Raw genomic sequence first — 18,178 nt, 5'->3', positions numbered from 1 at the left:
GTGGACACTTTGTTTTGAAGAATTGATCATTGGTATATTCATATTTGCATATAAGCTTTTACTGGCAAATAGGTCTAGGGTTATCTAGGGTTACACCGTCAGGTTTATCTTTTCTAGATCAGCATGGCACACTATGGAGATGATTTATTATTGATGTAAATACATTAAGCCAACATGTTTAATTGGTTATTGCATCAGATATTATATTGTATGTAAAATGTTTAATGTAATATCTTGTAGAGCCGACCTACTAAAATTGGTTTTAGGTTATGGTATAAATGTAAGATCCTATTTGTAAGATCAAGTGTGGAATGTGAAAAAGAATTAAGTGAAGGTATATGCAAGATTAAGCAGAGGTATACACACGAAGACATCATTTGAAGGTGAAGCTAGGTTTTTGTATAAGCATATTAGCATTACACCGGTACTGAATCCAGCATATGAAGATGCTATTTTGTGCAGTACATTCTTATTGGATTTAACCATCCAACTGTAGTCAGTGTGACTCCCATTTTGTGATTGAGTAGTGAACTCTAGGCTGTTGGCCTTTCTGCATGTGCAGACCCCATTTATGTACACTTACTATCTACAGTAGTATCATTTGATTGTGGGTAAGGTTTCCCACCGTGGTTTTTCCCCTTACAGGGCTTCACGTACAAATATTGGTGTTATGTGTTGTGGATGATTTTATGTTTATGTTTCATGCATTAATCCTGACCGATATAGCAATTTATTGTTAACACTGTCTACCGACATACTTAACTAGTTTACCAATATTAAGCATCAAGTTGATTAATTGGTTTTTGGTTTGAATTTATTTGACAACTGATTCACCCCCCCCCCCCCTCTCACTTGTCTTCGGGACCTAACATAATCTACCCTGATTTTAAAAATTCTGTTTTAAAAAAAATTAAGTGGTATCCCCTTGGCCCTTATTTTAAAATTTCAATTTCCTTTGATTTATTATTTTGGAAATTGTGTCATTATCTCCCTCCACCAAAGTTCAAATTGTTTAATCATTATTTTCTTAAATTTTGCATTACTCAATTTTGTAAACTTTGTTCAAAATTCAAAAATTTCAATTTTCCCTCTAGTGCATGGGTTTTACCACTATTAGTCCTACCTATAATATCCCCATTAGATGAAGCATTAGAATTAAGGCCTCCCAAGGTTTAATTACTGAGGACATGGAGCCTAATTTGGGTGACTTATTTAATGAAGATAATGCTAATTATTCCCATCCTAATCATGTCCCTATCTATCCAATTGATGAATCCCATGATGAACATGAAGAAGCTTTGACTAGAGTTTCCATAGATCAACTTTCAAAATTGGACAATCAATTTGATAACTTTCAACATTGGATGTCCCAAGAATACCCTAATAGTGAAGCTCTTCCATTAATTGAAGGCCTTAAACACATGATTCATAGTGATAATAATGGAATTGATATATTGCATGGCATTGGTCATATTGTTGATTATAATGTCATGCCTATCAAAAGTTGTGTTGAGAACTTAGGTTATTCACAACCTTCAAATCAAATCAATTCTTCTATTAAATTCTTTCATCCAACAATTTCAAAATAATATTGGCCCTAAAATCAGTTTGACTGATTTAATGCATTGTAAACAAGGTGTTAAAGAAAAAGTGTCTAATTTCATTGGTAGATATAAGCATTTGTGTGCTCAAATTTCTTTTCATGTACCTGATAATGATATTCAAAGAATTTTTATTTAAAATTTGCAAAAAGATATCAGGGAAAAGCTTCTTTTGTCTGAGTTTACTTCCTTTCTGTAGTTGTGTGCAACACTCCACAATTATCAACTGGCTATGAGTCAAATGGAGCAATCTACTCCTATGGCTCTGAGTGATAAGGGGGAGAGTGTTCAACAACTATTTGCAAAGTTCAAACCAACAAAAAGCTTCATCACATTGAATGATACAATCAACAACAACAATGTTAATGCTACAATAGGTGTGCCTTCTATTTCTAAATTTTTCAAAAGAGAAAGACAATTTACTCCTTTGAATGAATCTTTACATAGTATTATGACTTAGTTGTAGCAAAGAAATGTTATCAAACTTCCTCCTATAAAACAAGTTGATCCTTCTAAACTTGCATCCCCTTATTTTGATAACAATTCCTTTTGTCAATTTCATCGTCAGCTTGGTCATGATACTGAGAAATGTTTCACATTGAAAAGTAAGATTCAAGATTTGATTGATAACAATACTATATCTGTGGCAAGTATGAATGATAAGGGAAATAAATCAGTAGCTCCTCCTAATCAAAATATTCAAATTTTTATTGCTCCTTTGCCTTCTCATACCTTTAACGTGATTGAGACTGAGTATACTTCTTTCTCCTTTGAGGAATTCACTTCTATGGCTCTGAACTTAATAAATATGGTAGAAAAACAAGATACACCTAAGGATTCTTGTATTACATTTGACCCTAGTGAGACCATTAGAGCACCTGATGGCCCTTTATACATAGTTGTGAAGGTTGAGGATATACCTTGCCATGTTTCTCTTGTTAATCCCTCTTGCATGGTTAACATCATCACTAAGGAGTATCTTTTCACTTTACGATTGCATAAACCAATATATGATGCCTCTAATGTAGTTGTGCAATTATTTGATGGATTCTCTTGTCCTACCATTGGCTCTATCACCCTTCCTGTTGAAGTTCATACTAAATCTATGGATGTTGACTTTTTTATCATACCCTCTTCCGAGCGATTCCATGTGAAGTAGGGCTATCCTTGGCTATCTTCCATGATGGCTATTGATTCTCCAATCCATGTGTTTGAAATTTACTCACAATGGAAAAATCATAACCGTGAACCCTACCTTATTTTGTCCATTTGAAAGAAGCCCTAGTGTTCCTATTGATTTCTTTTGGCCTAAGCAATTTCAATCTCTTCCATCTAGGAGAGATGCTCTTTTTCAATATTATAAAAAATGGAAGAAAGATATGATTTTATCCTTAAGTCAACCTAGATCCCCAACACTTGACATTCCTATCATACTTGAAGATGAAGTTCTTCCCCTCATGGATAGAACTAATATCCCTCCTAAGGAAATTCTTCAACCTATTCCTATAGATGTGACTATACCTTCTCCTAATAAGAACAACAATATTCCTCCTCATGATGGACCTGGTCTTCTTCCTACACCTAACATTCCTCCTTTATATGGCAAAATTCCACCTCCTTCCTCTTATAGAGAGAAGAGGCCTGCTTCTCCTCTTGTACAACCTAAAATACCTCAACCGAAACCTTCAACTATCAAAGAGAAAAATATTCCTACTTTTTCAAATATTCCTTCTCCTTCTCAGTCTTCCACTAAGATTTGATGAAATCGTTGTGTGAGAGACAGCCGACGAAGGCATCGTGCTCGAGCTTGTGAAGTTGTCCCTCAAACTATTCCATCTCCTAAAACTCCAACAGTTGACATGTTTCCCTTTACTGCTAAGCAATATGTTCAGCCTACATCTCCAAATCATAAGTTGCACAAAACATGTAATGGCTTTACTCCTATTCATGTTCATGCTCCTCTTTCTATAAATCTTGATGAATAAATGAGTAAAAATGTTATTCATGATGGAAATACAACTCCTAATTCTTCTGATAGTGATTATGAATATGTTGATGTGGACAAGCATTTATCAACTAAATTTTCACAAACCTAATCCTAGCTCCTCGAATCGAACAAAGTGACTTACCACATGAGCATAGTCCTTGTTTGGATATTGTGATAGCTCCATCTTCCATGCTCGATGTCGCTCCTCTGGCATGTTGCTCACCTTCCCAAAATAATGATCAACAAGTTCGGGAGGCGGATGTCATGCTATATTAGCTATATTAGCACTATAGATCTTCTCTCTATCTCCTTTCTTTCTCTTTTGTTACCATTCTTCTATGTGTATCCTCATTCTTCTATTTTTCCCTCAATGTCTACTTGAGGATGATGAAAAGAATTGTGATCTCTTTCGGTCTCTTTCATGTTGATTCGAAAGACATCCCTCTTCCCTTTCTTCTAAGGTAGTGTCCTCTCTTTGGGGAATGAATATTATTATATGCACATATACATATATGATATACATGAGTTATCATACGACATACTGACCCCAAGGAAAGCGAAACTGCTTCATGTTTTGTGTACATTATCCTTGGGTTTATTGCTCACTTGGGGGCTAAATCATTGTGATAACATGCTCTCTCTCTTCTCTCTCTCTTGGGCGTATCCTACCTTAAAGAAATCACTCCCGATAAGGTGCATGCGATCACTTTAACGTGGGGGCATACACTCTGCTCATATTTTCCTTTTCGATACTTAAAATTATTTAGTGAACTTGGCTTTGCTTCATAATTTTGGTATCTTTTTCCTAACTTATAGTGAGGGGAACCTTGCTACTTGCAGTCATGGTTTTCTCCTTCTTGATCTTCCCTTTTACTTTGTCAATCAAATTTGTAAGATCCTAAGTCCATTGGGGGCTTGGTGCATCTTACCTCCTTGACGTGGTAGAAGTCTTTCAATCTTGTTTCCTTGTACTTTACCGATAGTATTGGCGTATGCTTATACTCCCGCTAAAGTGGGGGATAAATGTAGTGTCATAAAATTATGACCCTTTCAATTGTCAACCACATTAGGGTCCTCACGCATATGAACTAAATCCCTAGGCCTGATCAGAGACCAAAGATTTGCTCAACACCTAAAAAATGCATCTTTCTTTCCCTTTGCACTGCCTGAACTACATCTTATCCTAAAAAAAAAGGGCAGGACAGGGGCATGGCACCCTTGCCCCCCCTAGGATAGGGGTGTGGCACTCTTGTCCTTGCCCCATTTTGGGGCAAGACACTTTCCAATTATGCTTTGGTGGTTGTGCATTAAGTGAGAAAACTCCCCTAGTGTCGGCTTGTGACGGAAAATTAGTCAATTAACCCTAATTGACAAGTACATAAGTCACATTTCCCCTTTCATTTTGGCATAACACAAATACATGAGATCATGCATTCAAGAATTCTTTTTCAGCATTGAGCATTCTCAAGTCTCCTTTCAGGGCTAGGTGTTGCATTCAAGTCAAGGATTCAACCATTGAAGAGGAGATTCATTCCAACATTCAACTTCATACAAACAATTCTATCAACATTTCTATCACAACCTCCCTTGAGGTTGTAGGTGCGCAATTGTACTTTCAGATTTGGACTCCATTTGCAAAGGTGGAAAAACCCTTTTCATTTTGCGGATTTTTCGGAGGACTGTGTACACTTTCGCCATGGTTCAGACAACTTTTTCTCAAATTTGTAGGGCGGCTCTATGACAACATATTATTGTCAGATCTAGGTGCACAACTTCATCCTACGCTCTTATCTCGAGTTATAATTATATCTTTTTCATTTTTTCACTTGGTTATAAGTACACAATTCAATCAATTCAAATCTCATTCCAGAAGAAGGGATTAACTTACCATTCTTATATTACTCAGAATTCAATCTCCTTCTCTAGAGGTTGAATTTAGTATATTTTCCCCCTTCTTCTAATGTAATGCATGAAAACTATTTGAAGGGAAATCTAAAGTGAAACTTCTATCTCTCCTCGGAGGGAAGAAATTATTTCAGCTTGGTCTCTCCATCATTCATCTTTTTCAACATTACAGTTATTTATGTTTTTTAGTGTTTATGTTTTGTGCTTTGATCTCTCTAACCATTTTGCATTCCTCACATTTTTACCATCTTTACACCTTATTTTATGTATTCTTTTGATGGAATATGCAAGTCATTTAATTTTAGATTTGTTAAATAATGTTTAATTTTATCTATTAATATCTCGTGTTAATTTTTTTTATTTTAGGGTACCCCCTCCATGTCTAGGTCTCATCCTTAGCAGAATAAATCGTCGACGACGCCTAAATATGGGAAGAAGGTAATTGAACACATTTTTAATTGTACAATATTTTGAAAAGTTTGAAATTGTCTTAGTTGGAATCTGTAGATTTATTAGTGTTTTTTGTCTATTTTATTTATAGTGGCCGATCATTGGGATTTGTAGAATTGTTGAATACACCTAATATGCCCGAGGATCAAGAGAGGGCAGAGGTATGTATCTCTAATTTATTTTCTTGATTTGATGATTATATTCATGTGTACATGTGAACTTGTGATAAATTATAATCTTCATTTTTCATACAGGAAATATCCATAGCTGCTTCATCAATGGCGAGCCCTCCTCCATATACTGGAGAAGCATCTCAGGCTCTGGTACACTTTTGTTTTATATATTGCATTAATTTTATTTAACCTACAATACTTATTATTATATTAACTGTATTTAATCTTTAATCATTTTTTGTAAGATAATAGCCACAGCTGCTCCATCAATGGTGAGCACTCCTCAGTCTACTAAAGAAGCATCTAAGGCTTTGATACACTTTTGTTCTCTATATTGTATATTTTTAGTTTTTTTGATCTATAGTTGTTAGTACATTGTATTAATTGTATTTAATCTACAATAGGCCCCTTTGCAGTTTCGCCATAACTTGGACCCTTTGAAGTTTGTGTTCAAGAAAACTCCTAAGACCGATAAGGAGAATACAGTAGATCCTAGATGAACAGATGAGGTAATCTACATTTCAATTGCAAAGAAATTATGGCTAAATGAATATCAAATTTGATAATTGTGAACTATTTTCTACAAAAAGATTCTAACTTATCTTTTGAATTGTGGTTGTGCAGCCATCTATAGAGCCATGTGCTGCATCAAAGAGGCTTGATTTTGATGATCCACCACAAGTATAAGATCGTATAGTGTTAGTTGTGGTCATTAAATGACCAATACATGTAGATATATTATACATTTTTATTGTATATTGATATGGACATGGCATATGCCACATTTTTGTAAAACTTTTATTGACTTGGCATATATGCATTTTTTGATATATATAAATGTTGATATTCGATCCAATAAATGTGTATTGTGTTCATTATTGTGCATTTCATTGATATTGATAGGCATATTCGATACATACATAATTTCATTGTGTTGATTATTGTTCATTTTGATATATATAAATGATTATTTATAATTGATATGGCTAATTTTTGCTCAAACTATTCAATGTATTTGGTGGCTGCCCTTTTATAAAGTTAAAAGAATATTTTCTTATGTAATCAATAATATGAATATAAACAACAAAAATCTATGATATAAAACATTGCAATTGTGGAATATGATTTGAAAAGTTTTCTAAAATATTTAATTAAACCTACAAAACTCCTTGTCTTAATCAAAATGAAATTCAATGGTAATGGTCAGATTTGATCTGTGGTAATGATCACTGGATGCTTTTGATTCCTTTCGTTTATATTTGTCAATGTGAGTGGTGCGAGAGCACCCTCATGCTCGCAATGGTAAAATTTTGATTTTTGTCTTATTTTCCATCTATTTTATCTAAATAAGGTGATTTGGGACCATTAATGATCATTTGAAGTCATTTGTGAAAGTTTGGGGTCATTTGGATAAAAGATGTAAAAGTTGCTCAGTTGTTGTCAAAGTTCCTCAGTTGTTGTCAAATTTTTGTCATGGGCATAAACCAACATCACATGCACATATGGGTGGGAAATTTTATGCTAGGCATGCTCCTATTGTGCCTCCCAATGCACTAGAACATCGAGAGCCATACCCTACTGGTGCGATCTCTCAAGTGCCCTGAGTCCAAAAAATTGTCAAACTTTGACAAATAGTTTCTCACAATCTAAGATGCATATGATTGATCCATTTGAACCTATATGGTCATGTGAGGCTCATCTACAATAACCTATCTTAGTTTCTGAAGACTCAGAGCCATTTTCAAATGGTAGCATTTTTTCACCTGGTGGAAAAATCGTCAGTGACATGCAATGCAAAGTTGCAAGATATGATAAATTTGATTCCATTTGTCATGGGAACAAACCAACATCACAAGTGCATTTGGGTGGGTAGGTTTATGCTAGGGATGCTCCTTTTGTGCCTCCCAATGCGTCGGAACGTAGAAAGCCATACCCTACCGACGCGATCTCTTAAGTGCCCTGAGTCCAAAAAATGTCAAACTTTGACAGATAGTTTCTTGGAATCCAGGATGCATATAATCAATCTATTTGAACCTATAGGGTCACATGAAGCTCGTCTACAATGACCTATCTTGGTTTCTGACGACTCTGAGCCATTTTCAAATGGTAGCATTTTTTCACCTACTGCAAAACTGCCAATTGCATGCAATGCAAAGTTGCAAGATATGCTAGATTTGATTTTGTTCATCGTGGGCACAAACCAACATCATGAGTGCATCCGGGTGGGCAGGTTTATGCTAGGCATGCTGGTACTTCAATTCTTCTTTAGCTAGGGCTCTTTTTACGCATGCTCATGCACCATCGTGCTCTCCCTTTCCATGTCTAGCCTCAGTGAAATTCAAAACATGTACACCGCTTGTCACATGTATCCTACTCAAGCAATGAAACATCCTTGCATTTTTGAATTGCGAGGTGCAATTATCTAGTCATATTATGTGTTTCTTGTATCATATGTTCCTTTCCCTTAAACTATCATATAAAACTTTAAAGAATCCTTGCACAAACTCTAACAAATGTGTACGATCATCACTTATGTAGAAGTGATACTCTCTTACAACCTTTCTATCCTCCTCTGTGCTATCATCTTCATACATGAATTCTATGTGTACAGAAATAGAAACTGTGTAGAATGGTAATACATAGATTGCACTTCATTTTGAGGTTGTAGTGTATAATTTTTAGAAAAATCAACTATAAAGACAATGGTACCAAGAGAAAATGTGTCCTTGCATAACTTGAATTGCTCATCTAACCTTCGAGCTCTATGTGTATGCATTATGTACTCATAAACTAGTTTATCTTTAAACGTTCTCATAAAATCAGCTACACGTATATCATTTTTCACTAACTCACATCTCTTCAATTCTTTTCCATCTTTAATCGCATAGTAGTTGTCATGTACTTTCCAAAAGATACTAGTTTCTTACCAATTGCATGTGTGCTATCTAGATGTAGACATCTTGGAAAATGTTGCAAACCACCACATGTAGCACAAGAACCTTTCAAACACATCATCTTATAATAGATGTAACCATCATCTCTTTTACATAACACACTTGAAATAAATTCTCTTGGTGACTTAGGAGGTGGTTGTATATTGCATTCTTGCAAAACATAGTGTGCAAAACAAGATATTTGACGATTGTATACATATAAAAATGGCTATGAGCAATTAAATAAATATTTAATATTTATTTAATAATTATTCTTCTATTAAATAGTTAATTTGAAAAGATTAATTTATTTAATTCATTTCATGCCCTATTAATTAATTTAATTGAAACATTTTATTAATTAAATTCATTATATCCTTTTCTTCTAATCTATTAATTAAATATCTAAATATTTAATTATTCCTCTATCTACTATCCTATAGTCTTATTAATTATTTAATCTCTTTTCCAACTCATCTTTCCATCTCTACTTCATCTCCACTTTCCCAACTCATCCATCATGTGGCTAAATTAATTAAACAAAATTACATAAAATAAATAATTTATTAGCCACTTATCTCCGACTTCCAAAATAAATGAAATATTGTGTATGTGCACATATTTCCTAACCTTCTTCTATATTATCTCCAACATCCCTATATCTTAGGAGGACTTGGGTTCACTTGTCCTCTCATTCCTACATCTTCTCCAACTATCCTATATCCTCTCAAGTCTTCAACTCAATCAAGGTGAGATTAGTGACACTTGTCTTCTCCTTCCCCCTTTCTCTCAACCTTCAACATCTTGCTCATAGTCATCCAATTTGCAAGATTCAATCATGACCGTTGATCTATTCCATCTAAGCTCATGCACTCAAAATCTATAAAAAGAGGTCTCCTAAGCCATTTTAAAACTAATAGCTAATCTTATAGTCATTCTAGGAGTTTTTATCTTGCATCTGTGAGTTTGAGTTTGAAGCAATTAGTAATTTTAGAATTTTTATCATAGCTTAATATTATGTTAGCTTAAATCATTTGAATATTCATATCATAGTATCAGTTAACTATTAGTTCATTCTTCATGTACCATCCTAGAAGCTACCAATGCTTGTCTGTCATGCCCAAACTTTTGGGCAAAAACACAACAACAATTTTTTTAAAAACAACACAAAAATATTAGACGTTATTCGGTAAATGATGCGATAAATAAGTTTGTCTATACTAAGGGTGGACTCATGCGTTTAAAGAATGAGATCCTAAAAATAATTTAATTAACTCCACAAATATAATGTTTTTATTTTTAATACTGAAATAATTTTACCTAAGTAGTCATCACAACTTTATTTATTACTTAATTAATTTACCCCAAATAATTCTTCAATTTTCTAATCAAGAGATAATATTCATTCCTAATAGTATTTAATTGTATTTGAATTAATTAAAATATTGTTAACACATATCCTATAGTATTCAAAGATAATTAATTGAGCGATAGTAAATAATGTTTTTAAATCCGTCTATTAAAATTGATTAATTCAAATATATTAATTTCCTAGTCATTAACTTCACATTATTGTCGAAATAATTCCCCTAAAACATTAAATATTAAATATTTAATAATCAACATCAAATAACCCTCTTAACATAAAATTAATCATTTTACTATATATAATTTCCATTAGTAAATTCTTAAGTTAAATAACCATACGTGAGTATAATATTGCCTATTTAAATAATTATTTACATCTCCAATAAAAATCCCTAAAAGGTCAACTAACCTAAAATAATATCTTAAATCAAATGGGTTTTTCCCATTTCAAATTTAAAATAATCTTTTCCCCCCTTTTATAATTTTATTTCTTTTATTATTATCTCTTTTTTTTAATCTTTCAACCCTAACTAGGGTTTATTCAAAATCCTTGACTCTCTTCTTTTACTTTTTCTTTTTTGTTATTCATTTTACCCTAACCCGAAATTGGGTTAGGGTTTCATTTTAGCTACCCAAATTTGTGTGTGTGTGTGTGTGTGTGTGCAAGTGAAGTAGGGCGAAGGCATGTCGAAAGCAAATTTAAGCATTAAAGCAGAAAGCAGATTTTCATTTCAACTTTATTCAAGCAATAAACAGATTTAAAAGAATAACTCAAATGCTTTTATTTTCTTTTATTTCTTTGAAATGAACTACACAAGTAAATATACATTTGTTTTCTTCATTGTTTCCTTTACACAAAATAGGAAGGTTACAAACTCAAGCCTCTTCATTTCTACCGAATGAGGGCTTGTCAAAAATACATTTCTTTAATTTCAGAACTCAATATATTAAAAAGGAACTTTGCAAGAAGACTTCACTCCATTCTTTATTCCCAAGCAAACCTACAATAACATTTGTAGGTTGTAACCATGGAGGCCCACCTCCCATCCTAGGCTTACATGAAGCCACCCCCGAGCTAGGAGAACCAAGGCTAAACGGGATAAAAACATGCAAACACAACACAAGAAAGACATAACATTTGAACTCCCAAACCAAGGTTAAATGAAGTCACCAAGTGACTATTTCTTTGAGGGGTGAAGGTGGACCAAGTACCTAGAGGAGAATCTGCAATATGGAGAACACAATGCCTTTGCAAGGCTCCCAAAATAGAACCACCACAAGCCATATACTTGTCCCAAAATACCCTTGTGTCCCCCATGGCATACAAACCAAAAATCTCCCCTTATGACCCCCTTTGCATAAACAATATAAAAATAAAATACAGAAAGGGTCCCATAACCCTTGTGTATCTCTCTCTTCCAAGAAGAGAGTCTCTACACTCTTAGGCTGTCAAAAAGCCCTTCACCCCCAAGGCTACTCTACCCTCCTAAGGGTGATTATGGCCTTGAAACACCCAAAAGTAGAAATCATTCAACAAATAAGGAAAAACACAAAGGACTCAAGATGAACTTCCCAAAAACTACAAAGAAAACAACATCAAAAGCACATACAATCATTTTCACATTGACAATAGAAGCATTTACAAGGATATAATTCTACCAACCTTAAATCTACAAAAAGGAAATGAGGAGAAGTTGAAGAAGAGCTTCCCAATCCACTAATCTCTTTCCTCCCCCATACTTAGAAGATCCAACTCCAAAAAACAAAAAAAACTTGAACAAAAATTTTGTTGGCATTACAGTAAGAAAGATTGTTGATATTCAATAAGGATATTGAGAAGGTTGTTGAAGATTATTGATATAGCTAAAGAAGGATGATAACTATCTTTATAACATTATTTTGTCATTGATGTCAAGAAATTGATTATCTGATTCAGTATGATGTTGCCATATCTTGAGAAGATTGATTATAAGAGAATTAAGATGTCGGTAAAAGACACAGAAAGAATGTGATGAATAAAGGGAGGAATAAGTTATTCAATGGGCAACTATTACCGAGTTAAACAATGATGAGATCATGATGTTTAGATTGTTTTGATAGCCTACATATGTTGTTGATTGTAAGGTTAATACTATACTATGCAACTGAGAAAAGAACCTAGTCGGTAAACCCTAAAGAACCTAGTCGGTAAACCCTAAGGTTATCAATATCGATTAATGAAGGTGAAATGTCTATTGAGTAAAGTTTAGTATTTACCGAGTTGCAACCGAGTTATGATAGTGTGCATTGGATGGATAAAAGCATTATTTAATGAAGGACAATGATTAGCTAGAGATGTATAAATGATTGGTATGTCGTGCATGAAGTTTGTTAAGGATCTATGGCAAAGGAAAATTGGTAGGAAGATCTACAGCGTAGATTGAACTGCAATAACCTTGTGAAAGTTCCAAGATAGGAATGCAAGTCCTGAGGTAAGGTAAAACATTTTTAGATCGGAAGGATACATTGAACCTGGTCAAGTTTGAAGATCTGATGGCTAAGATTGATCATGGGAAATATGATCAAGGAGATTTAGCGGTTAGCAATTGTTTATAAATAAGGAATTGTTGATAAACAATGTTGCGAGCAAGTGTATGCACAGGGATGCTACATGGTGATTACCGAGCATAGAAGCTTGAAGACCTATTTGAATAACAAAGTAGAGAGCCCAACAAAGGGACAAGATAAGTCCTATGACTAGATTGTTTTGAGCAAATAAGAATCTGCTTTGGCATTTTAGATGTGAAGTTGCAGATAGATTTTTATTACTGTTATTTTGTAAGTGACAGAAAATCTCTTAACTGAGTGGACTTAATAGTCTTATATGTAAACCCTCTAGCAAGGTAACATTCTAAATGAGTGTTTGAAATCCTTTAACAAGGTCACTTCTAACAAAGTGAAGATCCTAATAGATCTGAGGGAAATCCCTTAACCGGGTCACATCTAGTAATGTGTTTGTAATCTTTATCAAGATTTGGTTTTAACCGAGCATACTCTAGAAGATTATATTTCTTAGTGGGTCTGAAATCCCATAGTGGTTTTTCCCTATTTGGGTTTCCATGTTAAATTTGGTGTTATGAGTGTTATTATGATTATGTGTTCATAAGTTTGCATGTTTAGCAGTTTTTGGTTAAGTTGCTGAAGTATAAGTTACCGAGGTTGAATCTATTGATTTTATTTAAGTTTAAGTTTGTGTGATTCACCCCCCCCTCTCATCTTGTTATCTATTGGCATCTGTACTTTACATTAAGTATCAGAACTAACAATTGGTATCAAAGCTTTGGACTCCAAAAGAAAAAGTTTAAAGGTACTTGAAGCAAAGATCCGAAGATGTATAAAAGGGATGCACTGAAGCTAAACAAGTCAAGTTTCTCCACATGGCAGAAAAGGATGAAGCTACATTTAATAGGAATTGGAGAATATGCAACATATTATCTAGAGAATGATTACATTGCACCGAGCACCAACCCTATGACCTTGGAATAGATTAATGCAAAGCAAGAACATATTCAAGCTATGATTGAAATAACATCAGCATTGACCGACTCAGAGTTTAATGATCTAGAAGGTTGTAATGATGCAAAAGCAATGTGGACTAAGCTCATATCTATGTATGGAGGTGATCAACATGTTCATAGAGCAAAAGTAAATCCATGAGGATGAATGAAGGTGAGAACATAACCCAATACAGTACAAGACTAAAGGAGATTGTCAATCAAATTAAAGGAGCAAGTGGAACTATTGAAGAAAAGGATATAAAAAGTAAGTTGTTGAGAACCCTTCTACCAACTTATGCTATTCGAGTCTCTGCAATCAATGAATTGAGGTCTGTACCTAACATGCCAATTTCTTTGGATGCTACTATTGGTAAGATACATGAATTTGAGTTAAGTGATTTTGATAATAGTGGGTCTTCGGTAAATAAAGTAGAATCTGCATTCAGTTATTTTCATATTGGTGAATATGATGATTACAATGATAGAATGAGTAAGTACTCTGAAGGGGATCATAGTGGAGCAAGTGAAAGATTTTGCAAGAACATGGAAAAAGTGCACAAACTGTATGAGGAAATCAAGAAGCAAGAAGAATTTGAAGCATTATTAGCCAGAAGGTTACCGAGAGGAAAAGGTAAGTATAAAGGAAAGCTACCTTTAAAATGTTTCAATTGTGATAAAATAGGACATATGGCTTCTAACTGCCCTGACAAATAATCTAGTGAAAAGAGTGAATATTGAGATAATAGGCTGAAAGATAACCAATACAAAGGACACCGAGACTTCAGAAGGAGAGATAGAAAGACATGTCTAGTAGTAGATGAGGAATCCAATGATGACAAATCTGATGAAACTGATACTGAGGAAGTTGTTTATGTGGCTATTAAAGATGGATCTGATGAAGAAAGGTATGAAGAAAAAGCCCTGATATCTCACATAAATAATAATGATTCTTGGATCATAGATAGTGGATGCTCACATCATATGACATGTGATAAACACAAGTTTGTTAAATTAGAAGACTATGATGGAGGCTATGTAAGATTTGGTAATGATGCACCATGTCTGGTAAAAGGTAAAGGATCTATAACACTTCTTGACAATGCTAAATGTGATGATGTATACTGGGTTGAAGATTTGAAATATAATTTGTTGAGTGTAGCACAACTAAACAATACAGGATACCAAATAGAATTTCAGAAAGGAATTGTCAAAGTTCATGACAAGCATGGAAAGTTAGCTGCTACCAAGACACAAACAAAAGGTAATACATTTCATCTTCACTCAACTAGGAACAAGTGTCTTTATGCAAAGATAGATGATACCTGGTTATGGCATAAAAGGTTTTGTCATGTTAATTTTGATAATCTGATCAAAATAAGTAAGAAGCACTGAGTAAGAGGTCTACCGAGTCTTGAAAAACTTGAGAATGCTATGTGCTGAGGATGCCAGATGGGTAAGATGACAAGATCAAGCTTTACAAGTAAGTCCTACACTTCTAAAGGAATTTTAGATCTAGTACACACTGATCTTTGTGGTCCTATGAAAGTTCAAAGCTATTATGGTGATAAATATTTCATATTATTTGTGCATGATTACTCAAGGATGATGTCAGTCATGTTTTTAAAAGAAAAATCAGAAGCTTTTCAAATGTTCAAATGGTACAAGGCAAGAGTTGAAAATGAAACAGGAAGACAACTAAAATGTCTTAGATCTGATAGAGGAGGAGAATTCACTTCTGATGAATTTAACTTATACTGCAATGATCATGGTATAAAGAGGCAAGTATCAGCACTGAGAACACCTCAACAAAATGGGATAGCCAAGAGAAGAAACAGATCAATTATGGATTGTGCAAGAACCCTGATGATAGAAAAAAGGGTACCTCAAACATTTTGGAGAGAAGCAATCAGCACTGCAGTTTACACCCTGAACTGATAATCTGATGATAGAAAAAAGGGTACCTCAAACATTTTGGAGAGAAGCAATCAGTCATGTTAATTTTGATAATCTGATCAAAATAAGTAAGAAGCACCGAGTAAGAGGTCTACCGAGTCTTGAAAAACTTGAGAATGCTATGTGCTGAGGATGCCAGATGGGTAAGATGACAAGATCAAGCTTTACAAGTAAGTCCTACACTTCTAAAGGAATTTTAGATCTAGTACACACTGATCTTTGTGGTCCTATGAAAGTTCAAAGCTATTATGGTGATAAATATTTCATATTATTTGTGCATGATTACTCAAGGATGATGTCAGTCATGTTTTTAAAAGAAAAATCAGAAGCTTTTCAAATGTTCAAATGGTACAAGGCAAGAGTTGAAAATGAAACAGGAAGACAACTAAAATGTCTTAGATCTGATAGAGGAGGAGAATTCACTTCTGATGAATTTAACTTATACTGCAATGATCATGGTATAAAGAGGCAAGTATCAGCACTGAGAACACCTCAACAAAATGGGATAGCCAAGAGAAGAAACAGATCAATTATGGATTGTGCAAGAACCCTGATGATAGAAAAAAGGGTACCTCAAACATTTTGGAGAGAAGCAATCAGCACTGCAGTTTACACCCTGAACTGATAATCTGATGATAGAAAAAAGGGTACCTCAAACATTTTGGAGAGAAGCAATCAGTCATGTTAATTTTGATAATCTGATCAAAATAAGTAAGAAGCACCGAGTAAGAGGTCTACCGAGTCTTGAAAAACTTGAGAATGCTATGTGCTGAGGATGCCAGATGGGTAAGATGACAAGATCAAGCTTTACAAGTAAGTCCTACACTTCTAAAGGAATTTTAGATCTAGTACACACTGATCTTTGTGGTCCTATGAAAGTTCAAAGCTATTATGGTGATAAATATTTCATATTATTTGTGCATGATTACTCAAGGATGATGTCAGTCATATTTTTAAAAGAAAAATCAGAAGCTTTTCAAATGTTCAAATGGTACAAGGCAAGAGTTGAAAATGAAACAGGAAGACAACTAAAATGTCTTAGATCTGATAGAGGAGGAGAATTCACTTCTGATGAATTTAACTTGTACTGCAATGATCATGGTATAAAGAGGCAAGTATCTGCACTGAGAACACCTCAACAAAATGGGATAGCCGAGAGAAGAAACAGATCAATTATGGATTGTGCAAGAACCCTGATGATAGAAAAAAGGGTACCTCAAACATTTTGGAGAGAAGCAATCAGCATTGCAGTTTACACCCTGAACTGAGTTCAACTGAAGAAAGGAACTATGAAGAAACCATATGAGATCTGGTATGACAAGAAATCTAATGTAAGTTACTTTAAAATCTTTGGAAGTAGATGCTATGTTCACAAAGATGACAAAAATGGAAAGTTTGATCAGAAAAGTGAAGAAGGAACATTTCTTGGTTATTCTTCTAGAAGTAAAGCATTTAAATGTCTGATCAAATCATCTAACAAAATAGTGGAAAGTGCAAATGTGAAAATTGATGAATTTGTAGAAAGAAATGATGAAGGAAATTCCAAAGAACCAGAAGATTATGAAGAATTTGTTTATGTTCAACCGAGAACTCCTACCGAGAAAGCTACTGAAGAAAATGAAGATAATGTCCAGTTATCGAGCAATGAAGAAGATCATACAGAACCTACGGAGCCTATATTAGCCAAATATGTCAGAAGACATCATGCATCAAGTTAGATTATAGGAGATAAATATGATCTAGTGATGACGAGAAACAAATTGAGACAGAACACATGTCTAATTTCTGAATTTGAACCGAGAATAGTGAAAGAGGCATTTAACAGTGAAGATTGGGTAAATGCTATGACAGAAGAAATTGATCAAATCAACAAGAATGACACATGGACACTAATCCCAAGACCAAAGGACAAAAATGTAATCGGTACTAAGTGGATTTTCAAAAACAAGCTAAATGAAAAATGTGAGGTCATTCACAACAAAGCAAGACTAGTTTGCAAAGGTTATGCTCAAGAAGAAGGAATAGATTATGGTGAGACTTTTGCACCTGTGGCTAGACTTGAGGGAGTAAGAACATTGTTGGCATATGTTGCTTTCAAAAATTTCAAGGTATATCAAATGGATGTTAAATCTACATTTTTGAATGGTATACTAGAAGAAGAAGTTTTCATTGAACAACCTGAAAGATTTGTTGAAGACATGAGTAAAGATCAGGTATGCAAACTGAACAAAGCCTTATATGGTCTAAAACAAGCACCTAGAGCATGATATGA

The sequence above is a fragment of the Cryptomeria japonica genome, chromosome 8 (assembly GCF_030272615.1).
Source record: "Cryptomeria japonica chromosome 8, Sugi_1.0, whole genome shotgun sequence".
Classification (NCBI taxonomy): domain Eukaryota; kingdom Viridiplantae; phylum Streptophyta; class Pinopsida; order Cupressales; family Cupressaceae; genus Cryptomeria; species Cryptomeria japonica.
This window is presented reverse-complemented; position numbering follows the sequence as displayed.